Genomic DNA, 12749 nt, shown 5'->3' on the forward strand with positions numbered 1-12749 from the left:
GTCCCAGCAACCCTGCATGAGGATAGGAGCAAAATCAAATTAGGTTCAGGGTAGAGTTGATTTTAGGGTAAGTAGATTATGTTGTTGTCAGTCCTATTTAGTGATGCTTAAAGGTATGCATGTGGTGGCATCAGGTGAGTAATGTCCCTACCTCTGGTTGGGCAGGAGACCTAGCAGGAGAGTGGCCAACTATCAGTCTAGGCAGGATTCTGGGTGTAGACAGGTTGTCAGACCAAGAAGTAGAGAAGCAGACCTGAGCTCTCAGACCCAGAGACCTTCAAGGTATGCTGGGCCTGTAATCTAAACCCTGGGATATAAAGGCTGATCTGAGCCAGGAGACTGTTTAGCCCAGGGCCCTGAAAACTATGGCCTGCAAACACAACCTCCTTCATTTCATTATGAATTGTCTGTGGCTGCTGTTTGGGCTACCAAGGCAGAGTCCAGCAGTTGCAACAGGGACTGCATGGCTCACAAAGTCTAAAATATTAATATTTGGTCCTTTTCACAAAAAGGGATCTGATTCCTGGTCTAGCTCATCTCCTCCATTTTCAGATGAGGAGACTGATGGTCAGAGATATGAAGGGGCCAAATCAAAAGTAAATAGAGATGAGGGTAAATTTCAAGTCAGCCCAGTGCTAAATACATTTTATCTCCCATATGTATTTGGATGCTAAGTCTCATAATTCTCCAAGAGAGGAAAGCTGTCTTCCTTCCAAAGGCATCTGGGCTTGGGCCAGTGCACATGTGTGTGGGTGTGTGATTTATCACTCTACTGACCCCTTTCCTAGAGCATATCCAGCTTCATTTTTCTTATCACAAACGTGGCCCTGTTTGGCAGGTATTATTCTCAAGTATCTCAAAGCTGGAAGATAAGAGTGATTTCTTCCTAAGGGAGGCCTGGTAGAGCTAACTTATTCAGAGGAAGAAGCTAGAGGTAGAGGGAAAAACTTTGACTTGGTTAGAAGATGCATTGAGGAAAAAAGAAGGGGGCCTTGCACACCGCTCCCAAGCGATTCTTGGGAGTTGATTTTATGATGATGCGAGTCTAAGCTTACATGCCTTATCTTCTGCTTCAAAAATTACGTATGAAAGGAACAGCAGGGCAAACAATTTAATTACAGTGACATTTGTTCACTCCACTTTGGACAGAATGCCAGCAATGCCTGGAACACAGAGCTGAAGGTAATAACATCATTGTTACCCAAAGGAAGGACCTGGCCAGGAATGAAGTAGATGGTTTTACTGATTTGTCTGTTTGAGGACAAATTTCTATGTTTATTAATTTAATTTAATTATATTTCTATGTTTTATTTAACATTAAGTGAGAGAACCGGGGAAATGTGACAAGTTTTAAAGAAATAAACAAGGGAAGCTGTTTGTAGATTAAGAATACTAAAAGGAGTTTGCAAATAGTCGCAAAACCAGTGTATTCACAAGTGACTGAGGAGAGAGGTTTGTCCCTGCAGGATTTGGGGGCGTATCTATAGACAATAATTATTCACATTATTATCAGTTACCTAAAACTTCACACAGTTGTAAAATAGTTCCAAAGAGAGTTAAAGGGACCGGACCCTCTTAGAATCATAATCAGATTCAGAATGAGAATCAGAGGGGTATACTCCTATTTTGCATTAAAATTTTCATCAGAGGGATCCCTGGGTGGCGCAGCGGTTTGGCGCCTGCCTTTGGCCCAGGGCGTGATCCTGGAGACCCGGGATCGAATCCCACGTCAGGCTCCTGGTGCATGGAGCCTGCTTCTCCCTCTGCCTGTGTCTCTGCCTCATTCTCTCTCTCTCTCTGTGACTATAACAAATAAATAAAAATTAAAAAAAAAATTTTCATCAGATTCTCCCCTGGAGTGGGCTCTGAGGATTAAGTTCTTGCAAGTGTGTTCTTAGGATTTTGTCAACTAAGAGAGAAACTCATCAAAAGTGCTGGTGTTTTGCATAGAACTGGAAGGGGGCTCCCGGACGCCCCCTAGTGTTGGAGAGAGAAGCTCAAAGAAGTCTGTTACTGGGGATTTGGAGCAATAAGACATAATAATAATAATAATAATAATAATAATAATAATGACTGATACAGGCCAAATACTGGCCAAGTGTCAGGTGCTGTGGTAAACTTGATGCAAATTACTTCAATTTAATCTTCCTAATCACCTTATGAAGAAGATTAGGTATCATCATACCATTTAAGTCCAGGTGAGAAAACCGAACTCCTGGGTTGGGATGTGGGTGCAAGTACAGAGCAGTTGGGCCGATCGGTATCTTAGGGGTCAGAGGTGTTGTATTTTTAAATGCTGTCTCCAGGACGGGGTCAGCGAGCGAGATTCGGGGAATAGCAATGACGGCTAGGGCCTGTAAGTGAGCGGCCAGGGCACCGGCAGGAGGCTGGTCTTGGGGGCAGAGGCTCTCTGGGTGCAGAAGAGAGCGCTTGAAAGGCGCTGGGAAGGGAGGCAGTCTTCCCAGAAAGGCTGTTAAAACTGGGCACGAGAAGATACGTCAGGGGTGAAGCGATGACGAGGGATGCAAACCACAGTCCCATCTGTCCAAAGAGAGACTGGGGAGCCTCGGACGCCCACCACGGGGGCTGTGCCTTCAGGGAAGAGCAGGTTAGAAAGTCCTTGGCCGGATTGGAGTAGAAAAACAGGAGAGGGGCAGCCCGGGTGGCGCAGCGGTTTCGCGCCGCCTTCAGCCCAGAGCGTGATCCTGGAGACCCGGGATCGAGTCCCGCCTCGGGCTCCCGGTGCATGGAGCCTGCTTCTCCCTTTGTCCGTGTCTCTGTCTCTCTGTCTCTGTCTCTCTCTGTGTGTCCATCATGAATAAATAAATAAAATCTTAGAAAGAAAGAAAAACAAACAGGAGAGGGGGAAGCGGGGTTCTTGGAATAACAAGGGGAGAATTGGGGGCACACGGCAGGGGGCCGAAGCCTAACCACAGTGCGACCTTCCCAGAGCACAGCAAGGGCGCAGAAGGGGGGCCGTTGCTCCCCGGGTCTCGCCCCGCCCACCTGTGGCCCAGGCCGGGTCTCCAGCCCAGGCTTCTGCTGCCGGCCTCCTGGGGCCGGGGACCCGCACAGGGATGAGGACGCGGTAGTCCACGGGGAGGCCTTGTCCCGCTTGCTTACAAGTCTAGGGGCAATCAGAAGGGGTGTCGGGCCGACCGCGGGGGCTGACTAGGGCCCACGAGATGGGGGTTTTCCGGGGCCCCCCGGGGGCTCGAACCCGCTGCTGCGCTCGCGCTGTCCTGAGGGTCTTTGGCTCCGCCCGCCCGGGAGCCCCGCGGGGCCTGGTGCAGGGCAGCTGCCGGGCGGGGGGGTGGCACTGGGCTTGGTCTTTGGTGTCTCGAGGGACATCCGGCGGGGAGGGAAAGCTGTTCCAGGTGAGTCCCAGGTGGGGCCTAGGCCCTCTCCCCTGCTAGAGGAAGGGAAGGCATTTAGGATCAAGGCACCAAAAGGGGAGCGTTGCGGGATGGGGGATTAGCGCCCAAAGAAGAGCCCACGAGGCGGGTGTTTGACAGCTGTCAAGGACATTTTCTCGGCGAGTTACGGCATGAAGTAGCAGAGACGGGGACTATAGGATGGAAGGCTGAAAATTGGAGTAGGGGAAAGTGTGCAGGAGCTTGGACCCCTCAAGGTAAGTGTTCTAGGAAGCCAAAGCCAAAGGCTCTTGGGGAGCAGTGGGGAGGAACATCGAATGGGGATTAGAAAAGCCCCAGCGTCGCCCCTCAGGGCTGGGAGAGGTGGAAATTTAGGGAATTGAGAACTGGTAGAGCGTTTAGAGCCTTAGAAAGCAGAGTCCTTTGAGGGCGCACAGAGCCAGAGACTGGATCGCCGGCTTATAGGGTGCCCTCTGATGACCGTTTGGAAGCGTGCAGAAACATATCCAATATTCGCACAATGAGACATTTTTGTGGAAAGAGAAAGACGGAAGGATGGACAGTGAAATAGGAAAAGTGATATAAAGTGAAAGAGATGGAGGCTTAGGAAGGAGAAGGGAGAAAAAGAAGAAAACATACAAGGGGTAGCGGTTCTGAAGCAGATGCCTTAGGGGGCAGGGGCCAAGCTGCCCTCCTCCAAGCCTGACAGGCCGGGGGCTGGGCTAATCCAAAGTTGAGGAACAGCTGGCCAGGCTCAGTGCCGCAGGTCCCCCGTACTGCAGGGGCATGCTCTGTCTGATATGCTGTTCTCAGCTTTAACTATTACACACTGCACAGAACAGAGTATTAGTTGAATATGAATTAGAAATTTAATAAACAAAAGTAGGTAGACTTCATTCATTCTGAAAAACAGCCAAATGCTTAGGAATTGCAAAACCTACCCCATTCCCAAACCCCAACAGACACCTCAAATTGTGGCATCAGTAAAACAAGTCATTGGGGACTTTACTTTCTGATCACAGAGCTGTTTAAACTAAATTGTGAGCATTAACTTACTGACTTTCATTCAAATAACTTTTGGCCCAATAACATGTAGCATGGGGGACAGTTTTCAGTTCCCGGATCATGCTACAGGTAACATACATCCTCTCTCTAGTACAGTCTGATAAGAAAGTTTCTCAAGTCATAGTTTGTAAAGAGAACTCCGGTCTGGAGGAGGACAGAGATTGGTCCACTTCTTCATTTTCTGGTATAATCCAAGCAGTTTTTTTTTTTTTACCTTTTTTTGTTCAATTTGCATCTCAATGGTGAGGAGCTCTCTCGACTGTTCCTCACTATAGCCATTTGAGGAGCATGTAAAAATGACTCTTCGCCGCGGCTTGTAGTATTTTCCTATTTCCCTCCTAGTTTCCCCTGGACCCTTCAGGACCATGGGATAGGCTCTAAAGCTTAATGTCACAAAAGAGAAAATTGAGAATTATGGATTAGATCACTTTCTCAAAGAAATAAAAATAGCTCTGATACCCTGTGGACTAGACCCCTGATTCCTTTGAATTTTAGTCCATTGCCTTTTAGACCTTTGCTAGTCCCCCTCTGCAGAATCTGGAGGCTGAGAGATTCACTTTGCAAAACTGAGGAAGTGATGTGCTGAGTCACCTGAGGTGTCAATCACACACATTCTTTCTCTACTCCTCCTCTTTTTCCTTCACTGTTTCTGTAAATTTCAAATAAATGGTAATCTTTCTCGGGATTTTAGTTCAGCTTACCATCCTAGTCCTTGTCATTTTAATTCTTTCAACTGAGAGCATCTCATATATTTATCCTTTAACTTTTAAAAAACATTGAGACTCTGTTTTTCACAAATTAGGGACTGAGGTCAGAAAATTAGAGAGATGGATGTATAAACTAACTACAGTATGGTGTGATACATGAACCAGTCCGGATATGTACAAATAAAGTCAGATGTCTGGGAAGGGACAGTTTAATTTGTCTTGGAGGTATGACTTGACCCCAGAGATGCAGATACTTTTAATTGGATGTTAAAAGGTAAATACAAGAGAATGAGAGTAAAATGTTGAAGCTGAGCATTTTTCAAGGAAGGAAATGGAATAAAAGAGTAAAAAAAAAATGTGGTTGGTTAAAGAAAGGAATGTATTTCATTAGAGCTAGAACCTGGAGGGTGGAAAGAGAGGGCAGGAATAAATACACACACACACACACACATACACCATATATACACACACATATACATATTATTCAGCACCAGGATCCCTGCTCAGCAGGAGCTTGCTTCTTTTTCTCCCTCTGCCTACCTCTCCTCCGATTGTGTTCTCTCTCTCTGTCTGTCAAATAAATAAATAGAATCTTAAAAAAGAAAAAAGAAAGAAAATTAGGAAAGGTTAGAAAAAGGGAACAAGTGGCTGAAGGAAGGGGGCAATTCTAGAACCAGTTAATGTGTTATAGGTGGGTATAACTGCTGTTACAGTTTAGGTATATGCAAACCTAAGGAGAAGGATTGAGGGAGATTATTGACTGAGAGCACTTATTTTAATGTTATTGCCAAAATGCTACCTTTGTAGTGACATTCTGATTTACGTCTCTGTTCTCTCATGTAGTAGCTGGATGATCTTGAATAGTTAAACTTAAGGTGTCTCAGTTTCCTCATCTTTAAAAGTGTACTAAAGTTCCTACCCTCCTAGGGTTGTTAGGATTGTTAAGTGAATTAATACATACAAACTAATTAAAATTGACCCTAACCATATTACTACACCTTCAATGTATGTCGGTTGCCATTAGAAGCACTGTTGCTAAAAACTAAGACTAGATCATTTGCTGAGAGTTATTTAAAGAAGTAAGTTAGGGCTAGAAGGAAAAGCTAAAAAAAAAAAAAAGATGAGAAGATGCTATTGAGAACAGAAGAGCAAGCCCTCCAGAGATGATTGAAGAATTGTTAGATATAGCTGGATATCCATCTGAACTGCCCTCAGACACTCTGTGCTTCCTGGCCTTTTCTAGGGACTAGGGTCTTGGAGTCTGGTAGACACTTAGTGGTTAGAAGAGTCCTCTGAACCACTGCTTAGCCAATCAGCTGTAGGTCTGCTTGATTATTGCTTACTCTGCAAGCCTAGGAGCCAACAATGAGGTTGACAGCTTTCTATTTATTAAAAAAAAAAAATTTTTTTTTTTACAAATAGATTGGTATATTACTTCTGATAGAATATTAGAATTTACATGAAGATAAGAATGCTAATCTTGGACCATATGGCTAAAAACCAAAGTTTGGCACGCTACTTGGGTTTCTAATGAATATTTCATTTTGTATAGTTTGTCAGATTTATGGACTATATATACATCTAGTTATATGAAATTAAAAAGAAAAGGGCAGCCAGTGTGAATTGGAGAATTTCTGAAGTATTTGTAAATTAAATTTATGACAGCAATGTTTTGCAACTGTAGGCAATGATTATGAAAATGGAAATCACCCTCTGGATTCCATGTTCATGTCACTAGTAATATGTGGGTGCTGAGGAAAAGCAAGCAAAAAACTAGCAATGTTAAAATGATTAAATAGCAAGAGACAGTGAATTAATATTATGAGCAATTGGGAGTAATGTGTAACTGGAAATTAGCAGAAACATTTGGAGAAAATGAATAGAATTAACTAAATGTTGCTACATACCTAGAGTATATCCAAATATTTCACTGTAGCGAAAACTCAGTACTACAATACCATCTTTTTATTTGATAGACTTCCAGATGTTATTTGAGAAATTCCCCGTATATCCCCTTATTGATAATAGAACTAGAGAAGAGTAATAACCAAGTTGAAATTAGAAACTAAAATCTTGGAAGATATTTCTGCAGTTATATAGCTTAGTAGATCCTTTAGAGCTCTGTTGTCAAAACATTATTGGTGGAGAAATCAATTAGGTGGTTTGTAACCAGAATTTTAAAACATCAAATAAGACAGCAAGTATCAGAGTAATTACAGCCAATGTTCTGTGATACTTTTGTTTCGTGTGTGTGTGTGTGTGTGTGTGTGTGTGTGTGTTGGTACAGCATTGTGAAGTAAAACTAATGGCATACTGTAGCTTTCAAGTGTTTGAAAAATAATCATTTAATACATTAAAGAGATGACACTTAGAATTGATTATAAAGTACATACTAAAATTGAATTATTAGAAAATCTTACTAATTAATTGATCAACCTCTGCAAAATTATGTGATGACTGAGAAATTTCAAAAACAGACAAACATAAAGGAATTGAAAGACAGATCAAAATTGGGCCTTTCTTTTTCAGAAGGTAGGGTGAAGTTTAGTATTATTACTAGGTTGAATGAAAGTCTAAGAACAACATGTTTTTTTGACCTCGGGGGACAGAAGCCAAAACGAAGACTCAAAAATTGAAAGTACAGGAAGGGTTAAGGCAAAGCAAAAAAAAATTGGTCCAAATGGTCTGAAAGGCTGTATGTTGAGGCAATTGTTTATGCTGTAGCCTCTCCTTTTTCCTGCACTCTAGGACACTTTTGTCTAATTACATAGTATCTAATATGAGTAATGCAGGCTATTCTTATTCAAATGAAAAAAATGACATGTAATATGTATCATATTTTTATCCTAGTGCTTTTTGTTGGGATCAGCTGATGGCCAATTTGTTGGAAAATCATGGCATAAACTACTAGGCTTGTGTGATGTACACTTATCAGGATCCCCACCGCCTCCTCTTCTCTGAATGTAACTCTTTCATGAAAGTTAGAATATACTTTGAGCATTTTTAAAATGTTGATATAGTGTCTGTGTCCTCTTTTAGGGCACAAATTCCTTTAGGGAAGAGCCCAGTCATGTTTGTCTTTGAACTAGCAGTACTTTGAATATTGCCAACTTCATGAAAGCAGGAAAGGAATACCCTTTTACTGAGCTGAACAGCTGAATTGATCTAAAAATGGGAATGAAAAACTGCCAGAAAAGAGGATACAATCATAAAGAGGATCAAAATCTTAAAAATTATCAAATGGCATGTGTTATTTAGAAACTGCCACAACAATGAATCTAATGTCTGATTATTTCACTGTTTCTCATGTCTTTGAATACCTGTTATTTTCTTCCTCTTTAAAATGAACCAGTGAAGTTAATCAATGAGGAAAACTAGTGTCTGATAAATGACTTATTCCTTTGAGAGGTGATGTCAGCTAGTGGTTTGGTGCATAGTTCCTATTTCCAGAGACCATTTATGTTCAGTAGCAGAATTTCTGCAAGATAGAGGACCTCTCAAATCAAACTGCCTTGTGAAATAAAGGGAATGTATTAGCTAACATAAGTGAAAAGACTTATGAGTTTACAGGAAAATGTATTTGTGGTTTCAAGTCCACCACTTCTCTATGCTTATTAGCTAATTCCTCAGATTTGTTTCTGTTATTGTTCAAAATTTTGCAGGAATTCCCTATCGTACATGTGCATACTGAAACATCCAAGTGAAAAGAATATACTATTGATTTGTGTTTCCCAACAGAAGTCCCAAAATTTATTTTGGTTCTACTTGTTTCGAATCCTTGGATCAGTTGTGTCTGGTTCAGGTCATGATCTCAGGGTTGTGAGACTGAACCCCATGTCAGGCTCCATGTTCAGGGGAGTGTCTGCTTGACATTCTCTCTTTCCTTCTCTTTCTGTCCCTCTCCTCACTCATGTGGCTCTCTCTCTCTCTCTCTCTCTCACACACACACACACACACACACACACACATATAAAAAAATAAAATCTTAAAAACAAACAGAATCCTTAGATCACATGATCACCTGTAAAGCATGCACAGGAATCAGAGGAAAGGATCAGGAGGGATAGGCACAGCCAAAGTTGAGGACTCTCATGGCAGTTGAGAATGGAATAAAATTCCCTGAAATGACATGGATCAGGCCAGGAAAGCAGGCTCTTGTCTCCTTCTTTTTCACTTGCCATTTACACGTTAAAGAGGTAAACCATTCGTCCTGTAATTTCTAACATTTTGGAGTTGGCTGATGGCATCTCTAAGGTGTTATTTAACAAGCTCTGATTCCTTATGATTTATCATGCTGACTTGGGAAGGTGAGGGGAGGAAACATTATGGCTCAAGTGTCATAGACTCATACTATTTGCACCATGATAGAGTAAATTTTATTTAATAAATATTTCTTATTTGTTATATGCTCTTAAGGCACTTTCCAGAGATTTTAAATGTTTTTTTTTTTAAATAAATTTTACCAGTTATTGTTTTGCCGGAGACAAGAGCTCCTCATACTACCTTTGTGAAGTGGAACTCTGTATTATGATGGACGTATTTGGATTTGTTTACTGTCATTGTTTTTTATGATGTGTACTTGTCCCAGTTTTATATGTATTTTGCCTTATTTGGGGTTTTTAAAATATTTCTTTCTTGTTTTCTCTCAATTTGTTTGAAATTTTTATAGTGTATGTCTATTTTAGTAGTTATCCTTTCAATTTTACCTAGTAAGTTTAGCTTTAAAACGTATAAAGTTAAATTACTAATTCTCAACTGGAAGTGACTTTGTCCCTCATAGGATATTTGGCAATGTCTGGAAACATTTTTCATCCTAAAATGGGGTGGAGTGCGTGCCACTTGCATTTGATAGACAGAGGGCAGAGATGCTGCTAAACATCCTATGCCACACAGGACAGTCCCTCATAACAAAGACTTGCCCACTCCTACCCCACTGTTCTTATCACTCAGGCCTCTATTTACTATTATTATGTTTTGATACTTTCCCTACCTTTTGTGAAACCAGCCATGTTATAAATACTTTATCTTTTCTAGGCTTTAGTTGTGCTGTAGTGAGATGGTTACTCGGAACCACTAGTCAGCTGTATCACCAAGCTGGAAATTACTTTTTGTCCTTTTTAAGAGGCCATACAAGACTGCTTAGTAAAAGACAGTCCATTGCATCTAACAGACCAGCAGTTCACACCGACAGGCTAAGGAAGGGATGAATACACTGTGTCATCATTTTGCAAATTTTACTTTTGCAATGAAGTTTCTGTTGGCTGATGGTCAGCACTGTGAAATTCTAGAAGACCTCAGGGTAACAGATGCTGATATTTTCTGATAGAAATCAAGCTGGTGAAATGGGCCATGTTTTACTATGTTGCCTACATGATTTGCTTGTCTTTGCCCCCAAATTTTGAGTTCAGATTCTTTGAGATAAAACTACCGTCAATTCTTCTAGACACTGATGGATCAACTTTATAAAACACCAGTGTATAATAGCAAGAACAGGTGCTTGATGCTACCCTATTAGGGGCTCCTCTTGCCGAGAGATGGGTAGTCAACGCTGTCATTAGGTGCTGTGCAGAGCTGTCAGGTGTAATAGCTCATCTTTGACTTCCTTTGTTTGGGAACCCATTGCTGTCAGAGTTGGAATAAGTAATTTGAACACTTTAGTTACAGCCAGCAGAAATGGAATCAATACATGCCAGGATTAACCTCAGTGATTAATCCCAGAATCAATGAACCAAATGATTATCATTTCTGTCAGCTGAAGATTCTGGGATGCAAAATTGTGATTAAAGAGGTGAGTTAATTTTCCTCTGCTGCTTTCTGTACCAGGCATATCTGAGGCCACTGTTTTTCCCCTTGCTTTGCAATGTGGCTTCAGCCAGTTCCTGTGTCACATAGTTGGGTGCTCAGAAGCCAAAATGACAAGGATGAGAGGCAAAGTCAGCTTAGTTTGGGCTGCTAGATCTCTAAGGATAATGCTAAGCTAGGGAAATTTCTAACTTTTAGATCAGAGTGATTATTCTGACTCTGGGAGTTATGGGATGTCATTTGCTGTTTTCAAAAGAGAGCAGAGGAGGCTGGAGCAAAGGCTGGGCATGCAAATGCCTAACTAAAGACTCTGAGTATCTGTCTACACAGGGCAGGAGAGCCATCTCAGTGGTAGACCTACCCAGTAGAGACCCCAGACAGAATGCATCCAATACTAGTCAGATTGAAGGATTAGCATATGCCAGGCACAGTGCCCAGGGTTCTATGGTCTTATTTCATTTAAAGATCACAGCAACTCTCTGGTTGGTGCGGTAAATATCTTCACTTTCCGTCACTTAGGCAGTGACGGAAAATTAGGCATCTGTCACTTAGGTAACCTGCCTAATTTGAATGCTGGCCTATCTGATTCTGGATTCTCCAGGGCTCATTAGTTCAGTTGATATCATCCAGCTATGGATAAAGAGAGATGGCTCTTGTTATGAGTTGAACTGTACTCCCCAAAAAATAAGTTAGAGTTCTAACCCCCCCTAACTTAGACCATGAATTTATTTGAAAACAGGGTCATTGCAGGTATAATTAGATAGGATGAGGTCATATTAGAATAGTGTGGGAGTCTAATAATATGAATGGTATCCTATAAGAAAATAGCCATGTGAAAACAGACACCGGGAGAATGCTATGTGAAGTTGGAGGATTGGAATGATACATCTAAAGGACAAGGAATGCCAAAGGTTGCCTACAAAACACTAAGTTGCAGAAAGAGTATGGCTCTATAAACACCTTGATTTTAAACTCTGAGCCTTTAGAACTGTGAGACCATAGATTTCTGTGGCTTTAAGCCACCCAGTTTGTGGCATTTTGTGATAGCAACCCCAGGAAACTCTTGGGTTAAGTGCATATGTACGTGTGTTTGTATTATGAGAATGTCAATTAAAGCAAGCAAGTCACACATAATCCCTAAAGCCTGCTCTGTACAGAGTACAATGTCAAGAGTGATGGGAAAGTCAGATATATGAGTCTATGTGCTTAGCTAACATAATGCTTATGATTTATTTCTCATTTACTATTTTCCAGGCACTACCCAGACAAGGAGTCCATGTCATGAAATGAGCTATACCTCTGGAGTCAGATCTGCTTTGGTGTGAGGCCCTACTGATTTCTCAGCTTTTTAACCTTGGAGAAATGACTTAGCCTGCCCTTTGTTTCAATTCCTTAACTGTAATATGGGGATGGTGATAATAAAGAGGTTGTTGTGAGCATCAGTTAAGCTATTTAATGTGAAGTGTTTGGCACAGTGCTTGACACACAAGTGTTCCATAGATAGGATGTACAATTATGTTATCTTTGTGCCTTTACTAACGTGTAAGGTGGGGACTGTTAGTGCCACTTTATAAGAGGGCGAAGTGACTTCCTCAGGAATGCAGAATAAGATGGCAGAAGGGGGTGCAAATCCTGTTTGTGGCTCTCCAAAGTCTGAGTTATGTCCCTTCTACTGCACTGCCTTTTCACACCAGAGAGTATATAGCTGAGTCTGGTACATAAGAGGCTGATATACATAAGGATAAAAGGCAGTGTACACAAAATGAGTCCAGCCGGTGGTTTGACCACCCACTAAGAGTGT

The 12749-nt window shown here is 41.7% G+C and overlaps 1 long non-coding RNA gene across 1 annotated transcript; it reads left to right on the forward strand.

Moving 5' to 3' along the window:
- The first annotated feature begins 10758 nt into the window (after window positions 1-10758).
- Window positions 10759-12387, forward strand: LOC112665055 (uncharacterized). The gene is made up of 2 exons (XR_003140188.2): window positions 10759-10934; window positions 12203-12387. It is a non-coding gene; the product is annotated as an uncharacterized LOC112665055 (long non-coding RNA).
- Window positions 12388-12749: the final 362 nt, after the last annotated feature.

Source organism: Canis lupus, chromosome 17 (assembly GCF_003254725.2).
Source record: "Canis lupus dingo isolate Sandy chromosome 17, ASM325472v2, whole genome shotgun sequence".
NCBI classification, from domain to species: Eukaryota; Metazoa; Chordata; class Mammalia; order Carnivora; family Canidae; genus Canis; species Canis lupus.